Below are 22,504 nucleotides of genomic sequence, written 5' to 3'. Positions count from 1 at the left end.
ACCCCGGACAGGAACGCTGGCCCCTTGGAAGGAACAGCAGCTGGGAGCTGGAGTTTAGGGATTGTGGAGCAATCCCAGGGCGAGGGCTGATGTTGACAGTGGAAAGATGGACTGAGGGGATGTGAGGGAGGAGACCGTAGAGAGAAATGCCAGTGGATTAAAGCCAGGTGGCCATGGAAGCAAGGCGATACTGCTGTGTCAAACAGGGGATGGAGCCATGACCATAGCCTCTCTCCCCCCACACACCAGCATCGGCAGCTGAACAGTAGAGAGGCTGGCGCATCAAACACCTGACGCACCCCACCCAGGATGCCCCTTTAAGTGCCTGACGCATGCATCGATCGACAGAGTAGGACCCCATCCAGGGGGCCCCTCTATGTGCCTGACATGCTGAACAACAGAGAAGGACCCCAGGCAAGGGAGCGCTCTAAGTGACTGAATGGGCAGAGCTACAGAGAACGACTGGCCAAAGAGGCCTTCTGATCGCCAGCTATAACAAGCTCAAGAAAGACTCAGACTGGACCATAACTCCTGTGGCAGAGGCATTCCATGTCCCTGTACACGTGGCACCACCAGGGTCTCCACAAGCCAAGCAGCTGTGCCATCTTCATGCTCAACTCTCACTGGGGCAGAGCTGCTACAGACAAAAAAAGTCTTGTGTCTATGCGCACAGGGTCAGCTTCAGTCGTGTCTGACTCTTTGCAACCTTGTAGACTGTGGCCTGCCAGGATTCTCTGTCAGAAAGGGGGTTCTCCAGGCAAGAATACTGGAGTGTATTGGCCAATACTGATTACCGTACCCTTCTGGAGCACTATATTCCTTGCTGCCCTAGCTGCCAACCCCCCTGAGTGTCTGGTGCTGCCAGAACCCTTGTGACCCAAGCAACTGCACCACCTCCACACCTGGCCCTCACAGGGGCAAACCCAAGTCCTCCAGGGCAGCCTCAGGAGCTAAACCCCAGTGAACAACCGACATGTAGAGGTGGAACTAAAACCACAATTGAAACCCGGGGCAGTGTGGCAAAGGAAGAAGACCAAAACCTTCCCACAAGCTGTACACCTGCAGATTAAATCCACATGATCTACTAGGCAGACTCTGTGTCTGTGGCATATAAAAGGCCATTGAAAGCTCTCACAAAAGAAAACGCACTAGTTCTGATAGCTGTGGACATTGGAGGCAAGAACACACAGGGGTAGGACCAGATTAGAACCTGAGCTGCCCCCACAGCAGGTCCAGAAATCAGCACAGACTTGGAGGGCATCCTAGGGAGGTAAGGTGGACTATGACTCCCCACGAGGGAAAGGACACTGACAGTGACTCAAGAGAAACATTTATTATTCTTATGTTTTGACTTGTTTTGTAGATTCTTTTGGATTCTTTCTTCCCCCCTTTCCCCAACCCTCTGTTGTAGTGGTCGATTTTATTGGCATTAAGAAATCCAATTAAGCTTTGGAGCTTTTTTTTCTTTCTCAGTCACATTTTTTATTGTTATCATAAACCTCTGCCTTTATGTTGGGCTTTTGCAGTTTTGTGCAAAAACTCCAATTCTGTGGAGTTTTCCTCTTTTTTTTCTTTTCTCTTTTTTTAAATTTAATATTTACTTTTTAAAACCTATTATTACTTTTTCTACATTTATTCCTTTGTTTGGATTTCCTACTGTTCTTTTCCCCTTGAAGTTAATCTTTAACATATATAAATCTTTATCTACCTCTATTTAACTTTGAATATCTATTCTTTCTTTCTTACTTTCTCTCCTTTCCTCTCAACATATTTGTTAGTTTTATTTTCATTGCTTTATTGCCCAATTGACACCTTGCTTTAGTTCTCTTTTCCAGTTTGTGCTTTAATTAGTTTTGTTCTGGTAGATATAATTTTTGGTTTCCTTTATTCACCAGGTCAATCTATTCTACTTTATTTTTGTTGGACTGTTTTGATTTTGCTTATGGGTATATATGTATATGTGTATATTCAGTCACACTTTCTATTGTTAGAAACCTCTGCCTCTACATTGGGCTTTTGCAGTTCTGTGGAGTGTTTTTTTTTCCTTTTTTCTTTCTTTGTCTGTTTTTCTTGTCTCTTTTCTATAATTTTAATTACTAATTTTTTAAACCTATTATATTGTTTTCTACATTTATTCCTTTGTTTGCCTTTCCTACTGCTCTTTTTCCCTTGTAATTAATTTTTAATGTATATAAATCTTCATCTACCTCTATTTAACTTTGCATAACTATTCTTTCTTATCTTTCTTTCCTTTCCTTGCAACATATTTGTTTTTTTTTTTTCATTGCTTTATTCCTTACTTGGCACCTTGCTTTAGTTTTATTTTCCAGTTTCTGCTTTAGTTAGTTTTGTTCTTAACTGTTAAATACAATTTTTCATTTCCTTTGTTCGCCGGGTCAATCTATTATACTTTATTTTTGTTGGACTGTTTTCACTTTGTTTATGTGTATATTCCATTATTTTAATTATTATTTGCCTGAATTTTTTTTCATTAAAATTTTTTAATTCAAGTATAGGTGACTGACAATACTTGTTTCAGATGTACAACACAGTGATTCTATATTTGTACAGGTTATGCATCATACAAAGGTATTATAATATTATTGACTGTATTCTTTGTACCATAAGTTACATCCTTGTGACTTATTTATTTTATAACTGGTAAATTGTATCTTTTAATCCCCTTCACCTATTGCACCCTTCCTCCCATTCTTCTCCCTTCTGGCAACCACTAGTTTGTTCTCTGTATCTATGAGTCTGTTTCTGGGTTTTGGGGGGCTCATTTTTTTTATATTTTAGATTCCACATATAAGTGAAAACATACAGTATTCATCTTTCTCTGACTTATTTCACTTAGCATAATGCCCTCCAGATCCATCCATACTGTCACAAATTCCAAGATTTCATTCTTTTTTATGGCTAAGTGGTGTTGGGAAAACAAGATAGCTATATGTAAAATAAAACTAGACCATTTTTTCACATCATTTACAAAAATAAAGTCAAAATTAACTAAAGACTTAAATATAAGACCTGAAACCATAAAACATCTAGAAGAAAACATAGGCAGTATGTTCTTTGAAGTCAGTCTTAGCAATATTTTCTTTTTTGATCAGTCTCCTCAGGCAAGGACAACAAAAGCAAAAGTAAACAAATGGGACCATATGAAACTAAAAAGCTTTTGCACAGCAAAGGGAACCATCAGCAAAACAAAAAACTACTGAATGGGAGAAGATATTGGCAAATGATATGTCTGATAAGGGGTTAATATCCAAAATATATTAAGAACTCAGACAACTCAATACAATTTGATTACAAAATGGGCAGAAGATCTAAACAGACATTCTCCAAAGAAGACCTACAGATGACCAACAGGCACACGAAAAGATGCTCAACATCACCAATCATGAGGGAAATGCAAATCAAAACCACCTCAAATGCAATGAAACAGCACCTGTCAGAATGCCACACTTTTTTAGTGAATACTGTTTGCTGTTTTGGAATTCTCCCGTTTTCAGCTCTTTCAGATGGTCAAACTCTTTCTGCTTACACAGATGCCCATTACTAGTTGATCTTGTGGTTATGATGATCTTCCCTTACCTGACGTTGTCTTGGCTATTCCCTGATCTGGTAATGCTCCAAATTTCCGATGCTGTTCATACCAGTCATTCACTGTCATAGATGCCAGACTTGGATAACGAGCTCCAAATACTTTGGCTTGGGCCATGTCCCGAGTGAGAACAAACGGTTTCATTGGAGGCCTGCCCTGACGAGATGACTGAGAAGTTGATGGCTCTTTTGCGGAGTCTTTTTCTCTCTAGATCTTTATCTCCTGGTCAATGCTCTCAATCTCTTCTAAGCTGATACCAATCCACCTTCGAAGGTGAAGGAGGTAATATTCACGAACATGCTCATCATCTGCTTGACCACTTTCCACAGCAGATTTCAGGGCAGACAACCTATGCTCCACCTCCTTCTTCTGCTTGTTATCTCTCTGTTTTAGCCTGTCTGTGAGATGCCATAGCAACAATGCTAGGATAGGCCAAGGAGGAATTAGCAGTGTTCTTTTCAGCTGAGTTGGTCTTGGTTTTGGGCAGCTCAAACTCTGCCACATGATAGTACTGGCACTGCGTTAAGTAGTTTAAAAAGTGTTCTCGAGCCCACTGCAAACGATCTAGACGCTTGCTGGGATTGACTTGTTTCAGGGCGAATGCTACTTGAAATGCTGGCACCATCAGGTACTTCGGGTCGGTGGACGCGATCTCCTCCAAATCTTCATTTTGGCTGAACAACTCGAGCTGCGACAACATTTCTGCAGCCTTCTTCAGGAGATCCAGTCCCTTGAACACCTTATCTTGGATTATTCGGGAGCCGGTGGGTTCAGTTGCGATTTCCACTTCGTCCAAAAGCTGCTTGCTGGTTTCGAACAGCTCGGGGAGCCGCGGTAACAGTAACTCGTCTTCGGCTGCTGCCATTTTAGGGAGGGAGGAACCCGGAAAACCTCACTTCCGGGGTTAAAGGCAACCCTGGGAAAGCTGAGCTAGGCGAGAGATGAAGAAACTGGAAGGGGTGCCGCATTGGTCCAGTAGCTCCATTGTGACCTAAGTGTCTGAAAATTTCCATAGCTGCTGTTAACTCACAGCCTAGCAACCGTTTCCATGGACTCATTTTGTTGTGCTGCCTATTACAAGTAGTAGACATCTGTTACTGATAATGACACGCAAATAAAAAAGCAAACCCCAGGCGCTGCTTTTCGCGTGACTCCTCGTCACCTACCCGGGCCTGGACTGTGCCATCGGCTCTGAGGAGCGGGTGTGACGAGGCTGAATTCAGAGCCAGGGCGGGCGCGAGAAGGCAGGAGCAGGAGCACTCCAGGAGCCGGCCAGGCGAGCGCCTTACCTCGTGAGGCGCTCCCTGGCCACAAGGGCCAGGGCGCCCAGGGGTTCCGAACTCCGCGCAGCTTGCCGGGTTCGCAGGTCTCTATTTGCCTGATTTTGACACTAGTAAAGTAATGCTCAAAATTCTCCAAGACAGGATTCAACAGCACGTGAACCGTGAACTTCCAGATTTCCAAGCTGGTTTTAGAAAAAGCAGAGGAACCAGAGATCAAATTGCCAACGCGTATTGGATTATCAGAAAAGCAAGCGAGTTCCAGAAAAACATCTATTTCTGCTTTATTGACTATGCCAAAGCTTTTGACTGTGTGGATCACCACAAAGTGTGGAAAATTATTAAAGAGATGGGAGTACCAGACCACCTGATCTGCCTCTTGAGAAATCTGTATGCAGGTCAGGAAGCAACAGTTAGAAATGGACATGGAACAACAGACTGGTTCCAAATAGGGAAAGGGGTATGTCGAGGCTGTATATTGTCACCCAACTTATTTAACTTATATGCAGAGTACATCATGAGAAATGCTGGGCTGTATGAAACAAAAGCTGGAATCAGGATTACTGGGAGAAATATCAATAACCTCAGATATGCAGATGACACCACCCTATGGCAGAAAGTGAAGAAGAACTAAAGAGCCGCTTGATGAAAGTGAAAGAGGAGAGTTAAAAAGCTGTCTTGAAGCTCAACATTCAGAAAACTAAGATCATGGCATCTGGTCCCATCACCTCATGGGAAATAGATGGGGAAACAGTGACAGACTATTTAGGGGAGCTCCAAAATAACTGCAGATGGTGACTGCAGCCATGAAATTAAAAGACACTCCTTGGAAGAGAAGTTATGAGCAACCTAGATAGCATATTAAAAAGCAGAGACATTATTTTGCCAACAAAGGTACATTTAGTCAAGGCTGTTGTTTTCCAGTAGTCATGTATGGATGTGAGAGTTGGACTATAAAGAAAGCTGAGCGCTGAAGAATTGATGCTTTTGAACTGTGGTATTGGAGAAGACTCTTGAGAGCCCCTTGGACTGCAAGGAGATCCAACCAATCCATCCTAAAGGCAATCGGTCCCGAATATTCATTGGAAGGACTGATGCTGAAGCTGAAACTCCAATGCTTTGGCCACCTGATGCGAAGAACTGACTCATTGGAAAATACCCTAATGCTGAGAAAGATTGAAGGTGGGAGGAGAAGGGGATGACAGAGGATGAGATTGGTTAGATGGCATCACCAACTCAATGAACATGAGTTTGAGTAACTCTGGGAGTTGGTGATGGACAGGGAGGCCTGGCGTGCTATAGTCCATGGGGTCACAGAGAGTTAGACGTGACTGAGCAACTGAACTGAATTGCCTGATTTTGTAACTGCCATTTGTCTGGGGTTCATCTTTGGATTCTCGTTTTTTGGATATTTGTTTTAATTGCACTTAATGCCATAACAAACCATGTCTGGAATCTTCATTCCTGACCAGAGATCAAGTCCTGAGCCTTTGTAGTAGGAGCACTGACTCCAAGACCCTAGACTACCAGAGAACTAACCATAGGGAGTATCAGATAGTGAGAACTCACACAACGAAAACCACTTGAATACAAGACCCAGCATCCCCAGCCACCAGTAGCACCCTGGGCAGGACACCTCATCTAAACAACAAACAAAACAACAATACAAACCCAGTCATCAGCAGACAGGATTACTGCCTCACTCTGTCTTGTCCATCAGAGGAAAAACAAACAAACAAACAAAAGCTCAGCACAAATCTCACTCTATAGGAAGCTCACACACACCACTGGACCAACCTTAGCAGGGCAGAAACCAAAGGAAGAAAGAATTCAAACTTCTTCAAGGAAAGAATTCAACTTCCCTTGAAGCCTGGGAAAAGGAGACCTCAAACACAGTAAGTTTAAAAAAAATAATGAAAAGGCAGAGAAATACTGCACAAATAAAGGAACAAACTAGAAACACAGAAGTCCAAATAAATGAAGAGGAAATAGGCAAACTACCTGAAAAACAATTCAGAATAATGATAGTAAAGATAATCCAAAACCTTGAAAACAAAGTGGAGAAAATGCAAGAATCATTTAACAAAAACCTAGAAGAATTAAAGAATAAACATACAGAGACAAACAGCACAATTACTGAAATTAAAAATGCTCCAGAAGGAATCAATAGCAGAATATCTGAAGCAAAAGAATGAATCAGTGAGCTGGAAGATAAAATGTTGGAAATAACTTCTGAAGAGCAGAATAAAGTAAAGAGAATGAAAAGAACTGTGGACAGTCTCAGAGACCTCTAGGACAATATCAAATGCACTGACATTCGAACTATAAGGGTCCCAGAAGAAGAAGAGAAAAAGAAAGAGTATGAGAAAATTTTTGAAGAGATTATAGTTGAAAATTTCCCAACATGGAAAAGGAAATAGTCAACGAAATCCAAGAGACACAAAGAGTCCCATACAGAATAAACCCAAGGAGAAACATGCCAAGACACATATTAATCAAACTAACAAAGACTAAACACAAAGAAAGAATATTAAAAGCAGCAAGGGAAAAGCAACAAGTAACATACAAGGGAAATCCCATATGCTTAACAGCTGATCTTTCAGCAGAAACTCTGCAGCCCAGAACGGAATGGCAGAATATATTTAAACTAGTGAAAGGGAAAAATCAACAACCAAGATTACTGTACCTGGCAAGGATCTCATTCAAAATTGATGGAGAAATAAAAAGGTTCTCAGACAAGCAAAAGTTAAGAGAATTCAGTACCATGAAATCAGTTTTACAATAAATGTTAAAGGGACTTACATAGTCAAGAAATACAAGAGAAGAAAATAGATCTACAAAACCAACCCCAGACAATTAAGAAAATGGCAATAGGAACATATATATCAATAATTACTTTAAATGTAAATGAATTAAATGCTCCAACAAAAAGACACAGACTGGCTGAATGGATACAAAAACAAGACCTATATATATGCTGTCTACAAGAAATCCACTTCAGACCTGAAGACACATATGGATTGAAAGTGAGAGGGTGGAAAAATATATTCCATGCAAATAGGAAGCAAAAGAAAGCTGGAGAAGCAATCCTCATATCAGACAAAATAGACCTTAAAATAAAGAAGATTACAAGAGATAAGGAAGGACACTACATAATGATCAAGGGATCAATCCAAGAGGAAGACATAACAATTGTAAATAGCTATGCACCCAACATAGGAGCACCTCAAAACATAAGACAAACAACAGATATAAAAGGAGAAATTGACAGTAACACAATAATAATAGGAGACTTTAACACCCCACTCACACCTATGGACAGATCATCAAAACAGAAAATTAATAAGGAAACAAAAGGCTTAAATGATACATTAGAGGAGATGGATATCATTGATATCTTCAGGACATTCCATCCATATCAAAAGGGAAATTAAAAAATTTTTAGAAACAAATGACGATGAAAACACAACAACTCAAAACCTATGGGATGCAGCAAAAGCAGTTCTAAGAGGGAACTTTATAGCAATACAATCCTACCTGAGGAAAGATGGAGATGGATATCATTAATATCTTCAGGACATTCCATCCAAATGCAGAAGAATACACCTTTTCAAGTGAACATGGAACATTCTCCAGGATAGACCACATCTTGGGTTACAAATCAAACCTCAGTAAATTTAAAAAAATTGAAATTGTATCAAGCATCTTCTCCAATCACAGTGCTATGAGACTAGATATCAATTACAAGAAAAAAAGTGTAAGAAACACAAAAACATGGAGATTAAAGAACACATTTCTAAGTAAACAACTGAAGAATTCAAAAGGGAAATTAAAAAATTTTTAGAAACAAATGACGATGAAAACACAACAACTCAAAACCTATGGGATGCAGCAAAAGCAGTTCTAAGAGGGAACTTTATAGCAATACAATCCTACCTGAGGAAAGAGGAGATGGATATCATTGATATCTTCAGGACATTCCATCCAAATGCAGAAGAATACACCTTTTCAAGTGAACATGGAACATTCTCCAGGATAGACCACATCTTGGGTTACAAATCAAACCTCAGTAAATTTAAAAAAATTGAAATTGTATCAAGCATCTTCTCCAATCACAGTGCTATGAGACTAGATATCAATTACAAGAAAAAAAGTGTAAGAAACACAAAAACATGGAGATTAAAGAACACATTTCTAAGTAAACAACTGAAGAATTCAAAAGGGAAATTAAAAAATTTTTAGAAACAAATGACTATGAAAACACAACAACTCAAAACCTATGGGATGCAGCAAAAGCAGTTCTAAGAGGGAACTTTATAGCAATACAATCCTACCTGAGGAAAGAAGAAAAATATCAAATAGACAACCTAACTTTACACCTGCTGCTGCTGCTGCTAAATCGCTTCAGTCGTGTCCGACTCTGTGTGACCCCATAGACGGCAGCCCACCAGGCTCCCCCGTTCCTGGGATTCTCCAGGCAAGAACACTGGAGTGGGTTGCCATTTCCTTCTCCAATGCATGAAAGTGAAAAGTGAAAGTGAAGTCGCTCAGTCATGTCCGACTCTTAGCGACCCCATGGACTGCAGCCTACCAGGCTCATTTGTCCATGGGATTTACCAGGCAAGAGTACTAGAGTGGGGTGCCATTGCCTTCTCCAGACCTAAACAGACATTTCTCCAAAGAAGACATACAGATGGCTAACAAACACATGAAAAGATGCTCAACATCGCTCATTATTAGAGAAACGCAAATCAAAACTACAATGAGAAACCTCACACCAGTCAGAATGGCCATCATCAAAAAGTCTACAAACAATAAGTGCTGGAGAGGGTGTGGAGAAAAGGGAACCCTCTTGCACTATTGGTGGGAATGTAAATTGATACAGCCACTATGGAAGACGGTATCGAGATTCCTTAAAAAACTAGGAATAAAACCATCATATGACCCAGCAATCCCACTCTGAGGCATATACACTGAGGAAACTACAATTAAAAGAGACACATGTATCCCATTGTTAATGGCAGCACTATTTACAATAGCTAGAATGAGGAAGCAACCTACATGTCTATCGACAGATGAACGGATAAGGAAGTTGTGGTACATATACACAATGGAATATTACTCAGCCATAAAAAGGAACACAGTTGACTCACTTCTAATGAGGTAGATGAATCTAGAACCGATTATACAGAGTGAAGTGAGTCAGAAAGAGATAAACATCATATTCTAATGCATACACACAGAATCTAGAAAAATGGTACTGAAGAATTTATTTACAGGGCAACAATGGAGAAACAGACATAGAGAATAGACTTATGGACATGGGGAGAGGGGAGGAGAGGGTGAGATATAAAGAAAGAGTAACATGGAAACTTACATTACCATATGTAAAATAGATAGCCAACGGGAATTTGCTGTATGGCTCAGGAAACTCAAACAGGGGCTCTGGGTCAACCTAGAGGGGTGGGATGGGGAGGGAGGTGAGAGGGTGGTTCAAAAGGGAGGGGACATATGTATACCTATGGCTGATTTATGTTGAGGTTTGACAGAAAACAGCAAAATTCTGTAAAGCAATTATCCTTCAATAAAAAATAAATTTTAAAAATGGTATGAATTTGAACACTTTTACTTTACCTCATAGCCACTCAACTGCCTCATCTGCAAAAAAGCAATTATAAAGAACTGACACAGAAGAAAGAAGCTCAAAGCAAAAAATGTTGCCTTGTGTTTTGATTTTTACAAGGATAAATGGTGAGGAATTACATAATTTTAAAAATTCTACTGCAGAGACCTTGGCATAGCTGGCTCTCTGAACCGTGAGAGGATGAAAGAACCTCTCTGGGCCTCAGTATCCTTCTCTAAGGAGAACAACTGTCCTTACATCATGAATTGTTGTTTTGATAATTAATTGAATTAATACATGCAAATACTTGGAATGGTATGAGGCACACAATATCAGCTCAATAAATGGTAGAATTTTCATAAGGACATGCAAATTGTGATAAAGTTTCCATTTGTCTTTAATAAAGCTTTTCATTTGGACTCAACTTAAATATCACGTCCTAAGAAAGAGCTTCACTGACAACTGTGTCTACAACAATCCCTGTCCTTGTAATTTTCTACTAATGGATTCTATTTTGTTGCAAGCATTTATTCCCATATAAAATGGTCCTGCTTATTGATTTGTTTCCCTGCTTATTGCCAGTTTCTAAAACTAGAGTAAAAGTTCTAGGCATATTGCCCTTTCTTAGTCACTGGGTTGCATCCCCAGGAACTAGTTCAGTGAGTGTGATGGGTTGAAATGTCATCCCCCAAAAATATGTTGAAGTCTTAATTCCCAGTGTCTCCTAACATAACTTCACTTGGAACTATGGCTGTTGCAGATGTAGTTAGTTAAGATGAGGTCATACTAGAGTAGCATGGTCCCTGAAACACTGTGACTGGTGTCTTTATAAGATAGCCAGGACATGAAGCAACCTAGATGTCCATCAGCAGATGAATGGATAAGAAAGCTATGGTACATATACACAATGGAGTATTACTCAGCCATTAAAAAGAATACATTTGAATCAGTTCTGATGAGGTGGATGAAACTGGAGCCTATTATACAGAGTGAAGTAAGCCAGAAAGAAAAACACCAATACAGTATACTAACGCATATATATGGAATTTAGAAAGATGGTAACAATAACCCTGTATACGAGACAGCAAAAGAGACACTGATGTATAGAACAGTCTTTTGGACTCTGTGGGAGAGGGAGAGGGTGGGATGATTTGGGAGAATGGCATTGAAACATGTATAATATCATATATGAAACGAGTCACCAGTCCAGGTTTGACGCACGATACTGGATTCTTGGGGCTGGTGCACTGGGATGACCCAGAGGGAGGAGGGTTCAGGATGGGGAACACATGTATACCTGTGGCGGATTCATTTTGATATATGGCAAAACCAATACAATATTGTAAAGTTAAAAAATTAAATTAAATTAAATTAAAAAAAAAAAAGATAGCGGCATGAAGACAGAAGAACAGGGATAACATCACGTGATGATGCAAGCAGAGGTTGGAGTTATACAGCACCAAGCCAAGAAATGCAAAGACTGCCACCAGAAGCTAGGAAGAAGCTCAGACAGATTCCCCAACGGGTTTCAGAGGGCTCATGGCCCTTTTAACACATTGATTTCAGGTTTCTCGCCTCCAGAACTGTGAGACGATACATTTCTATTGTTTAAGCCACCCAGCTTGTGGTACTTTGTCATGGCAGTCTTGGGAAACTACTGCAATCCCTCCCATATAAAATGCTGAATAAGTATTACTGAAAAGAAGGAATTGTTCCCTTTTTTACCTTGTTGTTGTTCAGTCGCTCAGTCGTGTCCGACTCTTTGTGATCCCACGGACTGCGGCACACCAGGTTTCCTTGTCCTTCACTATCTCTAGAGTTTGCTCAAATTCATGTCCGTTGAGTCGATGATGCCATCCAACCTTTTTCATCCTCTGTCGCCTCCTTCTCCTCCTGACCTCAGTCTTTCCCAGCATCAGGGTCTTTTCCAATGAATCAGCTCTTTGCATCAGGTGGCCAGAGTATTGGAGCTTCAACTTCAGCATCAGTCTTTCCAATAAATATTCAGGGTTTACTCTCCTTTAGGATTGACTGGTTTGATCTCTTTGCTGTCCAAGGGACTCTCAAGAGTCTTATCCAGTACCACAGTTCGAAAGCATCAATTCTTCAGCGCTCAGCCGTCTCACATCCGTACATGACTATCGGAAAAACCATAGCTTTAAATATATGGACCTTGAGGCCGTGGGGGACAAAGGGCGGGTGGATCAGTGGGGAGGGGCCAGGGCGCGGCCAGGCCAGGCCCGAGGGCTCCGCATGCTGCAGCTGCCCCCGGGCACCCCCGCCGCTGCCCTCGCCGCGGAGCCATGCGGAGCCGAGCTCACGAGCTAACCCGAGCCAGCGGCCTAGAGCCAGCGGGAGGCGGCGGCGCAGGGAGGGGCCCGACGCGCGCACGTCCCCTCCCCCACCTCCCCCCCCCCTCCGCCATGGCTGACAGCGGCCTCGCGGGGGGCGCAGCGTTGGTGGCCCGGCCCCCGGACCGGGGAGTGGCGGCCCAGGGCCCCGCGTCTACTTTCAGAGCCCCCCTGGGGCTGCAGGCGAGGGCCTGGGCAGCTCAGACGACAAGGGCCCAGTGAGGCCCCAAGGGAAGGTCACGGTCAAGTACGACCGCAAGGAGCTACGGAAGCGCCTCAACCTGGAGGAGTGGGTCCTGGAGCAGCTCACTCGCCTCTACGACTGCCAGGAAGAGGAGATCCCAGAGCTGGAAATCGACGTGGATGAACTCCTGGTCACGGAGAGCGATAATACCAGGGCTGCCAGGGTCAAGGAGCTGCTGGTTGACTGTTACAAACCCACTGAGGCCTTCATCTCTGACCTGCTGGACAAGATCCGGGGCATGCAGAAGCTGAGCACACCCCAGAAGAAGTAAGGGTCCTCGACCCAGCTGAGCGGTGGCTCCACAGGACAATCACTGCCCCCCGCCCCCCGCCCCCCGCCCCCCGCCCCCCGACCTCATAGCAACAGCAATACCAGGGGGCCCTGCGGTCAGGCCTGGTGCCACGAGCAGGGCTCCCCGTGCCCCTGCCCCAGGGGCCTCTTCCCTGCCCCCTCAGTTTTCCATTTTTGGGGTTTTTTATTATTATTAAACTGATGGGACTTTTTGTGTTTTTATATTGACTGTGGTGCGGGCCCTTTAATAAAGCTAGGATACGCCTTTGGTGCAGTTAAAAAAAAAATATATATATATATATATGGACCTTTGTCAGACTTTTCTACCTACTGGGATCAAATGCAGATATTTAAATTTGAGTTGTAGGAGGGAGAAGTTGACACCAAAATTATACATTAAAGGATTAAAAATTTTAAAAAAATTGTAAAACCACCTTCTTGCAAAGCCACAGCAGTGCTTTTCCAACTTGGATGATATCACAACCAACAGGAGAAAGTATTCAACACATACACACCCTCCCAATCCACCTCCCTATTTTAGATACAGCAGATTCTAAAATCACCAAGGTGAGCCCAGAAATCAGCTGTTTCAACAGGCACCCCGGGCAGTTTTGATGAAGTTGTCTATGGACCACCCTTGGAAAAATCCTGACCTACACAACTGATATTAGTGTACTATTAATTTAATGTCTGCCATACAGAGGTCTCTCATAGCTGGTGTGTCTCTGTTAATGTAATTACTCAAAAATACACTGGTCCTCCCTTCCCACCTGCAACCATAGATTGCTTTCCCACATGGGTTCACACTTAAGCTCCTTTGGATTTTTTTCTTCTTCTTTTTGGCCATGCTGCCACGTGGCTCATGAGATCTTAGTTCCCTGACTAGGGATTGAACGTAGGCCCTTAGCAGTGAAAGTTCGGAGTCCTAACCCCTGGATTGCCAGGGAATTCCTTCCTTTGGACTTTTTCTCCATCATCAGCTTCTCATGACTCACCAGCAGACTACCTCCAGATTCCAACTAAAAGTCTTTCCTCAGTCTCCAGTCTTTCGGCTTCCCCCATCAGACTCCACAAACTAATAAGTCACTTCCTTAAAATAAATCTCTCTGTATATACATCCCATTGGTTCTCTTTGAGAACTCGGTATTAAAACTCAAGTATCTTTTCCATCCTAGAGTAACCTGTGCTTTAAACCACAAAGATTTCCCAGAAATAATCAGCTACTGACACATGCGGTGAAAATATAATACCTGGAAATTATAATAAAAATATTCCCATGACAGTATCATCAAAAAGTATGAACTACATAGAGATAATCTATATTGTACATCTGCATCCACAAATGTGCAAGGCCTAAACTCTGAACACTGTAAAACACTGCTGAGAAAAATTAAAGCAGGCCTAAATAAATGAAGGGGTATATCATCCTCCATGGTCAGAGGACTCAGTATTGTGAAGATGTCTATTCTTCCCAAACTGAGATTCCTTCAATCCCCATAAAAACCCAAATGTTCTTTTTTTAAAAAAGAAATTGATGAGATTATTCTAAAAAATCATTGAAAATGCAAAGGCCTTAGCCTACAATGGAGAAGAAAATGGCAATCCACTCCAGTACTATTGCCTGGTAAATCCCATGGACAGAGGAGCCTGGTAGGCTACAGCCCACGGGGTCGCAAAGAGTCGGACATGACTGAGCGACTTCACTTTCACTTTCACTTTAGTCTACAAAAAGCAACTGTGAAAAGAAGGAAAATGTTGGCAGATAAGCACTTTCTTATTTCAAAACTCATAAATCTATAGTAATCAAGGCACTGTGGTAGTGGGATGAAGGTAGGAATGTATATCAAAGGAACAAAATTAAAATTCCAGAAATAGACCCACACATATATGGGCAACTGATTTTCAACAAAGCTACAAAGGCAATTCAGTGGAAAAAGGAGTCTATTCAACAAATGGAACTTGACAAGTGGATAGCAATATGCACAAATATAGACTGTGATCGATGGGGCTTCCCAGGTGGCACTAGTGGTGAAGAATCCACCTGCCAATGCAGGAGATGCAAGAGATGCAGGTTCGATCCCTGGGTAGAGAAGATTACTTGAAGGAGGAAATGGCATCCCACTCCAGTATTCTTGCCTGGGAAATCCCACGGGCAGAAAAGCCTGGCAAGCTATGATCCACTGGGGTCGCAGGACACAACTGAGCATCTGAGTGTGAACTTTGATCTATATAATGCACTACATACAAAAGTTAACTCAAAAAGAATCCTTGATGTGAACATAAAAGCTAAAACTATTCTAAAACTCTAGAAAAATACAGTAGAAAATTCTTGTGACCTTAGGTTTGGTAAAGATTTCTTAGATATGACATCAAAAGCAAAATCAAACCATAAATGAACAAATTGATGCACTGAATTTCCACAAAATTAAAACTTATGTTCTTCTAAGAACACTGTTGAGAGAATAAAAAGACAAGCCATTGAATGAGTGAGAGAAAATATTTGTGATTCGCAGATTTGTTATCCAGAATTAAAAATCTCACAAAGACACTTCAATAAATAAGTGAACAAAAGATTTGAACAGATACTTCACCTAAGATATACACCTGTCAAACAAGCACATGAAAAGATGCTCATTATCATCAGTCATTAGGAAAATATAAATTAAAACTTATGAGAAATCACTACACCCCTCTAAGAAAGTCCAAACTTAAAAAGAATGACCATACAAAATATTGGCAAGGTTGTGGAGGATGGAACCCTCATACCTCGTACACTGCTGGTGGCAATGCAAAATGCTCTGACTACTTAGGAAAAAAGTTTAGCAGTTTCTTAGATAGTTAATTTTACAACTACCAATTTTACTAATCATTGTGCTTGTAAGTACTTACATAGAAAGAGAAAATATATGTCCCAGGAAAGAATTATATACAAATGTTCATAGAAGGTTTATTTCCAAGAGCCCCAAATTGGAAACAACCCAAATATCCATTAACAGGTGAATGGACAGAATAAATTGTTATATATCCAAATAACAGGATAGTTCCACATTACAGGAAACGAAAGCTAATCTATAGTGACAAAAGTCAATGGAAGCCTATGAATGAGGTAGATTGAAGTAGAGAAAGAGGCAGAGGAGAGCTTAGTGGGCATATTACCAAGGAGCACAAGGAAGCCTATTGAGATGATAGATATGTTCATTATCTTGACTGTAGTATTAGATTCACAGGTGCATACATATATCAAAACAGAGCATATATTTTAAATATCCACAGTATTATTGTACGTTGACCTTACCTCAATAAAATATTTGAAATATATTTATATATTCATAATTCTCTGATGCAATTAATCAGGTGAAAAATTCCTACAATTGTGCTCTTGTGGTATTAACACATCCACATTATATCTTATCAAATGGGGTATGCTCCATATAAACAAAATAATCATATGCAATAAAATATACCCAAATATTTAGGGTAAGTTGATGTTCATTTCTTTCTGAAGTATAGAAATAAAAATATTACATCCCAGGGAAATCATATTGATATTTAGCAGAATTGGTTATTTCAGGGAATGTGGCTGAGTATCATTATGTTAGGACAAACTCTAAAGCAAAACTGTTTACTTTTAAATAATAAATTCTATGGCTGTACAAAAAAGATCTTCACGACCCAGATAATCACGATGGTGTGATCACTCACCTAGAGCCAGACATCCTGGAATGTGAAGTCAAGTGGGCCTTAGAAAGCATCACTACGAACAAAGCTAGTGGAGGTGATGGAATTCCAGTTGAGCTATTCCAAATCCTGAAAGATGATGCTGTGAAAGTGCTACACTCAATATGCCAGCAAATTTGGAAAACTCAGCAGTGGCCACAGGCCTGGAAAAGGTCAGTTTTCATTCCAATCCCAAAGAAAGGCAATGCCAAAGAATGCTCAAACTACCGCACAATTGCACTCATCTCACACGCTAGTAAAGTAATGCTCAAAATTCTCCAAGCCAGGCTTCAGCAATACGTGAACCCTGAACTTCCTGATGTTCTAGCTGGTTTTAGAAAAGGCAGAGGAACCAGAGATCAAATTGCCAACATCCGCTGGATCATGTAAAAAGCAAGAGAGTTCCAGAAAAACATCTATTTCTGCTTTATTGACTATGCCAAAGCCTTTGACTGTGTGGATCACAATAAACTGTGGGAAATTCTGAAAGAGATGGGAATACCAGACCACCTGATCTGCCTCTTGAGAAATTTGTATGCGGATCAGGAAGCAACAGTTAGAACTGGACATGGAACAACAGACTGGTTCCAAATAGGAAAAGGAGTTCGTCAAGGCTGTATACTGTCACCCTGTTTATGTAACTTATATGCAGAGTACATCATGAGAAACGCTGGACTGGAAGAAACACAAAGTGGAATCAAGATTGCTGGGAGAAATATCAATAACCTCAGATATGCAGATGACACCACCCTTATGGCAGAAAGTGAAGAGGAACTCAAAAGCCTCTTGATGAAAGTGAAAGTGGAGAGTGAAAAAGTTGGCTTAAAGCTCAACATTCAGAAAACGAAGCTCATAGCATCCGGTCCCATCACTTCATGGCAAATAGATGGGGAAACAGTGGAAACAGTGTCAGACTTTATTTTTCTGGGCTCCAAAATCACTGCAGATGGTGACTGCAGCCATGAAATTAAAAGACGCTTACTCCTTGGAAGGAAAGTTATGACCAACCTAGATAGCATATTCAAAAGCAGAGACATTACTTTGCCAACAAAGGTTCGTCTAGTCAAGGCTATGGTTGTTCCTGTGGTCATGTATGGCTGTGAGAGTTGGACTGTGAAGAAGGCTGAGCGCCGAAGAATTCATGCTTTTGAACTGTGGTGTTGGAGAAGACTCTTGAGAGTCCCTTGGACTGCAAGGAGATCCAACCATTGCATTCTGAAGGAGATCAGCCCTGGGTGTTCTTTGGAAGGAATGATGCTAAAGCTGAAACTCCAGTACTTTGGCCACCTCATGTGAAGAGTTGACTCGTTGGAAAAGACTCTGATGCTGGGAGAGATTGGGGGCAGGAGGAGAAGGGGACGACAGAGGATGAGATGGCTGGATGGCATCACTGACTCGATAGACATGAGTCTGAGTGAACTCAGGGAGTTGGTGATGGACAGGGAGGCCTGGCGTGCTGCGATTCATGGGGTCGCAAAGAGTCGGACACGACTGAGCGACTGATCTGATCTGATCTGATCTGATGGCTGACATTTTAAACCAGCACTTGGAAGTTGTCTGTTTTTCTAAAAACATGTCATTATAAACAGTTTCTAAAAACAACATAATGATTTTTTTTTTGCAAAAATAGAAAAGAATCCTGAATATCCAAGATAATCTTGAAAGAGAAAAAATAAGTTGGACTTACTATTCCTAATTTCAAAACTTACTATAGGACTTCAGTAGTCAAAATGTTTGGTACTTGCCTAAAGAAAGACATACAAAACTAGTGGAATTGAATAGAGAGCCCAGAAATACCCTTGAACATATATGATCAAATTATTTTGATAAGAGTTCCAAGGCTATTCAATGGGTAGTCATTTCAATGAATAGTGCCAGGAAAAATGAATATCCACATGAGAAAGAGTGAAGCTGGACTCATCTCCCACCATATGCAAAAATTAACTCAAACGGCTCAAAGACTTAAACATAAGGCCTAAAATTATGAAACTCTGAGAAGAAAATATAGGAGAAAAGCGTCATGACACTGGATTTGGCATTGATTTATTGGATATGACACCAAAGTACAGAAAACAAAAGTGAAAATGGCTAAATTGGACTCTACCAAAATTAAAAACTTCTCTTCATTAAAGGACATAAGCAACAAAGTGAAAAAGAAGCCTATGGAACGGGAGGAAATATTTGCAAATCATGTATCTGATAAGGGGTTAATCTGGCTAGAATAAAAAAATCCTAAAACTCAGTAACAATACAATAAAACAACTCATTTAAAATGGGGAAAAAAAAAAGGGAATAAAACCTATTTGCAACAGGGAACAATCTACATTACAATGTCAAATTGTTAGGAAGATCTAACAACTGCATATTTGCATACCCATCTGAGATACACAAGGGAATCACTGATTATTATTATTTATATGGTATGTTTATTTATTTAATTTAACTATATTTATTACAAACGAATGTTAAAAATAAACTGCCTTCCCAATTGGACAATCCATTGCTTCTCATCACAAAGAAAAAGTCTTCTCTCAGATGGGCCTCAAGAGTTACTAAAAAGCATGTAGCAGCTGAGGGAATGAAATCCCACCTGCCAAACTCATTCCCATGATGAGATCAAAGTAGCTACTGTTAGTCTAGTTTGTGAACCTTACAGAGATATCCCACAACGTGCTTTTATCAGATCTATGAACTCACTTGAGTCAGGCGTCATATCCAACTGAAGATGTGAAGTGCTGGGGTCTCCTGAGGACTGCTGCCCTTGAACCTGGAGTAGAAGCTCCATCAGTCAACAGGACACTGATCCTCAGAAGCTGTCTCCTTCAGACACCTGATGAGAAAGGCCACTGGCATGAGGGCTGCACAAGGAGAGACACATCCAGCAATCACCACGGTTTATCAGTGTAACTGTGCCCCACACCATGCTAGTCACTGGGTAGTTACAATGCCACTGAAACAACTGGATAGTAACAACCAGATGTTACAATGAGCTTCCTACCGTGGCCTTTTTCTTCTCCTTTTCTCATCTATCCCTTAACAACAAAGTTGAAAAGGAGTAAGAAGTGGCCTGGATTCATACAGACATTCATGATCCTGCAATAACCACAGGGCCATCGGCTTCCTCATGTGTTAGCATTGAATGTTCTCAGAGATCCTGTGGGGAAAGCATTCTTACCCCCATTTTACAGAAGGGAAAGTTGAGGCTCAGAGAGTCGCTATCTGTCTCACCTCCCGAGCTCCTGCATTTAGGAGGAAAGTGGCTCCAGGACACCCCTGGCGCAGCACACCACACTCACTGGGGCCGGGCGGGACCCCAACCAATGCTTTACCTACGAGACAGCGGGGCACCGAGACCCAAAGCGGGAAAGCAGCCACTTGAGTGTGGATAACTTTGTCTTCCCACACCCCAGGGGGTCCAGCGCCCACGGCAGGAACTCACTCTCCCAACTCAGTTCCAAACACCTAAGGCCGAAACCTGCTCTCTTCTCCAGGCACTTCTGTCTCCATTAAAAAGTCTTCAAGGTCGCCTCGTTGACGTCACGTTTCTATAGCAACCGCCAGGAGCAGGCAGATCCTCCACCACCTTAAGTACCAATACCTTCCCACCCTCCTGCACCCCCTTGTCTTTAGCTTAAAGTAAAACACCTCATTTCTTCAGGCTGCAACTGAGAAAACATACTCATTAGAGCCACTAGACTGGGACCCCGGCAACTAGCAAAAATCTTCTGTCCAGTTTGGTGCGACAGATTACGTACTTGTGGTCAGGAATTGCATTTGCCTTAAAGAGACAGTAGGGGGCTTCCCTCGTGGCTCAGCGGTAAAAGAATCTGCCTGCAATGTAGGGGAAGGGTGGAGGGTTTTGATCCCTGGGTCAGGAAGATCCCCTGGAGAAGGAAACCCACTCCAGTATTCTAACCTGGGAAATCGCATGGACAGAGGAGCCTGGCAGGCTACAGACAATGGGGTCTCAAGAGTCAGACACGACTTAGCCACTAAACCACCACCGGGGATGTATTATTAGAACGTGGAGACCCAGAGAAATATCCTAAGGTTCTGGGGAGATGAGTTAGCCCTCCCTCTGAGGGTAAACATACGCTATAACAGTCCATACTAAGCAGTTAGCAATCTGCAAAGAAATAAACTGTCTGATCACATGACTGAATGATCTAGATACATACAGAAAAATGTCAATGAAGAAATCTCAGAGTCATTTCAGGGAGGCAAACCTAAAACACTTTATAGGCAGAAAACTAAGCCATTTAAACCATACATTGGTTTTCCCTGCGGAATTTTTATCCTCCATTTCTGATATTTTATCTTATATGTGGAGGAACAGACACAACCAAAACCATGAGGCCTCTCTATATACACTCACTCCTCTACCCAGAAAATCATTTCCCTGATTAGTGAGGTTGGAAGAACAAACAAATTGCACAGCAGAGGCCCTCTCCCATCAAACTCTTGAAGCAAGCTGCCCTTATAGAGCACATGTTTCCTCTGCCCTCAGGAGTGGGTCTACAAACAGATCCACAGCTCTTCTCTTTTCTGTCTCACTGACTCCCAAACTATTCTTACGGTTTTGCTCCAATGTGGTTGAGTTTTTAAGAGGCCATGAAAACACATTCTTCCACATCTTGACTCTAAACCAAATAAGAAATATGAAAAATAAGGAGAAAAATACATCAACTTTGTTCCTTATAAAGCTGATAGTGTAGAATGTGCGTAAGATTTCACACAAGGCAAGTGGGCTACGTATTCATGAACCCCAGAACTGCAGAGATTTATCCACCCTGCAGTGATGTATCTGGACAGTTAGAAAGGACCAGGACTGCAATGTATATCTCTCTGCGTTCTAGTGAAGGCATCCTTTGCATACTCAAGAAGAGTGGCTTCCTTGCAAGTCTATCCTTGTAGCAGGAGAAAGTGTTTCAGGACACCTTCTTTGAGAAACTCTTCTCAAAATGGGTAGACACTGCTTGTTCTGACTGTACTCACAAAGCCATCTTCTGAGGATATGGCTTTCTATGCATCTCAGGGAGCAGTTTGCAGCAATACCCTCTTCTTCCCTTCACAAACATGACTTGCAGCAAAGCCTTGTCTGAGCAAGGGGATTGGAAAAAATTTCTGAAATTCCAAGAGTATGATGAAAATCATACATCATGAAAATTTATTCTGGGAATCCAAAAAGGAATTGAGGAAATGTTCAAAACCTATCCTCACATATAAACCCACACACAGACTATAGCCAAAATTATGAAATCCTACCAAACCTTCAAAGATCAGAAAATACGTATCTTATCCAATGGTTACAAACTGTAGAAAAAGAGAAATCACCAAAACTATGTTGCTCGGATATCCATTTCTGTTTGACAAACACCACCAAAACAATAG

At 41.5% G+C, this 22,504-nt stretch overlaps 2 pseudogenes; one reads left to right on the top strand and one right to left on the bottom strand.

Moving 5' to 3' along the window:
* Positions 1–2,570: 2,570 nt before the first annotated feature.
* On the bottom strand, positions 2,571–4,531 carry LOC129639396 (immunoglobulin-binding protein 1-like; annotated as a pseudogene).
* An 8,232-nt stretch (positions 4,532–12,763) lies between these two features.
* LOC129639397 (protein phosphatase 1 regulatory subunit 14B-like) lies at positions 12,764–13,425 on the top strand (annotated as a pseudogene).
* Positions 13,426–22,504: the final 9,079 nt, after the last annotated feature.

Source organism: Bubalus kerabau, chromosome X, assembly GCF_029407905.1.
Source record: "Bubalus kerabau isolate K-KA32 ecotype Philippines breed swamp buffalo chromosome X, PCC_UOA_SB_1v2, whole genome shotgun sequence".
Lineage (NCBI taxonomy): Eukaryota > Metazoa > Chordata > Mammalia > Artiodactyla > Bovidae > Bubalus > Bubalus kerabau.
This window is presented reverse-complemented; position numbering and strand designations above follow the sequence as displayed.